Source organism: Henckelia pumila, chromosome 2 (assembly GCF_033568475.1).
Source record: "Henckelia pumila isolate YLH828 chromosome 2, ASM3356847v2, whole genome shotgun sequence".
NCBI classification, from domain to species: Eukaryota; Viridiplantae; Streptophyta; class Magnoliopsida; order Lamiales; family Gesneriaceae; genus Henckelia; species Henckelia pumila.
The window spans coordinates 57,366,906-57,369,482 of NC_133121.1; the positions used below are offsets into that span (position 1 = coordinate 57,366,906).

General features: G+C 32.2%; 1 long non-coding RNA gene across 1 annotated transcript; it reads left to right on the forward strand.

Annotated features, from left to right (window-relative positions):
* The first annotated feature begins 207 nt into the window (after positions 1–207).
* Positions 208–2,255, forward strand: LOC140885203 (uncharacterized). The gene is made up of 3 exons (XR_012150839.1): positions 208–379; positions 607–874; positions 1,223–2,255. It is a non-coding gene; the product is annotated as an uncharacterized lncRNA (long non-coding RNA).
* The last annotated feature ends 322 nt before the right edge of the window (positions 2,256–2,577 follow it).

Sequence of the window (2,577 nt, forward strand, 5' to 3'; positions counted from 1 at the left end):
AAAATAACTTAAAACATGCACAAATAATTTCACATAATTATTTAACCCATAATCTAAAATTCTAAATAAATAAAATCCCTAATTATGCATGCGAATTTAGGTACTAAAAATACTGGGTGTTAGAATGAACATACGTCAACTCAAGGGTTGAGTTCTTTTGGTCTCATGGAAGTTCTCGCTGGCTGAACAGACCAAACAACTAGCAAATCCAGTAGATAAGAAGCAAACTTAATTTTCTGTTTTGCGTGGGAGGATGGTGCAATTACATGATTTTTTTCGTTTTTCTTCTTGATCTCTGAAGAAAAAGAAGCGAAAGAGTAATGAATCAGCAAATAAAACCTCAAGTTCTGCTGATTTGGCATCCAGCAGATCTAGAAAGGTTAGTTCTACTCTGCGTATGTCTTAGAATTTGATTGATATTCTATATGATTGAATTATTTAAGTGTTTTCCTTCAAAAGATTCAACTGCCTGCTTGAGCCTCTTCTCCATATCTTGTCTTTGGTTGCCATTTTTTATTTAGTTGGGAAAGGCGATGTATGGATCTAAGATTTATTCAGTCAGTAAGTTTATAAGGACTATGGACTAATAAAACTTTTTTACTGCAGTTTGTTCATTTCATTTATTGAAGTTTCGGGAGTATTTTTAATCTTAGTTTCAAAAAAACTGGGGAGAAGTTCAAGTCTGTCAGCAAAGGAACCTCTGCATATGTCTCTAGGACCCCTGATAAATCGACCAAAAAACCTTCCAGTTCAAAATTGAAGAAAGGCGTAGCTGAAGCTGAATCAGGAAGTAAACGAAAGACGTCCTCAAGTAAGAAACTTCAATCTGAAAAGAAGAGTGATGGCACTATACCTGCAAAGGATAAATCCTCGAGTAAGAAAAACTCGACCAAGTCTTCCAATTCATCTTTTTATAATAATGCTCAAATACCATGAGAAGAAACTCTTACTGATGCAGGGCTTGTGTTTTCAGTTCAAACGCAAGTGCTTCTATTGTTGATATATTGGTGGGATAGTTAATTATTAATTGCATGCGCACTACAATACAAATAATTTAGAAAACATCCCAAATTTTAATGTGATCTCTAATAGGGGCAATATTAAATTGAAACTAATATAACTCTCTTGATTTTCATGTTTTTTTAGATTATAGTATGTGCCTTGTTCCAATTGTTTAAGCATTGACTGCGGTTTGATACTTCAAATTTTTTGGTCTTTTTAGGAATAGGTAAGGGGAATAGTAGGAAAAGTGCCAAGAAAGAGCCCATCAGAGAGAAATTTCACGCAGTTGTAGAGGACATACTCAAGGAATTTGATTTCAATACTGTAAGTTTTCCCTTCCCATCCTTTAATGTGATTTCACTAATTTTTGTCATCTTATTTACACTAGCCATTATTTTTTCATCGGATAAATGTCTCTTTTATGTGATTATCAGTACTGGTATACATTAACCCTAAGGCCAAGTCTTACTACTTGTTTGTTGGATATGCGCACCTTTCTTTTGGACTCTCTTGTGGTCTTTGCTGGCTTGGCTACTGTGAATTCCGTTGACCCATTGTAGAAATATTGGCAACTTTGAGAATTAGACCACTTCCTTGTCAAGTTTTTCCAAGTCTGAAGGGGAGTATGCATATCTTGCTTTATGAATTTAATACACAACTTTAACACGGTTTTTGAGTAAATAGTTTTTCTGGTGCCTTTTGTTTTTTTTACATGCAAACTTTGTGCTCAAAAGTATTAAAATCAAGGTTGCATATAGGCAGACACGAAATGCTATGATTTTGTTGGTTATGCACTTGTTTGGATTTTCTTACACGGATCACTGTGACTTGTCGATATGGTTAATAGGAAAAAATTGGTTTTGTCATTAGTTGTTCATCATTTTAATTGTTTATTCATTTGTCTTTTAGTTTTTGTGGCAACCATAATGTTATTTCTCGATTGAGAATTGCTCTTCTAACTGTTTAATTTATTTATGAATTGACAGAAGTATTTAAGATCAAAACCCACCTTCACATTTTATTCGTTGAATGCCGTTCTTAGCTCGAAATTTGCTTTTCTTTTGGTGTTAGTAATGTTCAGTGAAATCATAATCAATCTGTTTAGCTGAAATATATAACAATATCAACGCCAATTCTCCACCATTTCATCTTATATGAAATGGGTTTTTTTCGATTTTTTAGACTTTTATATTTGATATTTCGGTGTTCCGATGTGTATTGAATCAGAATTCTAATTTCGAGTTATTTGTAATACTGAAAAAATGTATATTAAATTTAATTTTTCATATTTTAAATTTTGGTTGATTTATAATATTGAAATTTGTATATTATTTTTTAAATTTTTTTTTGTTTTTTATATGGAGAAAGACAACGGATAAAATTATCGTAGGGGGTTAAAAACTGTTATAATTGATGGAGTTATTAAAAGTATGCCTCTAAACGTATAAAATCTGTTGTCGGAGGGGCGTACTTTTAACAACACCATCAGTTACAATAGTTTTTAACCCCCTACAACAAAGGATAAAATCAGTTGTCTATTTCTTTTTTCTTGTAGTGTCATATAATTATAGAACA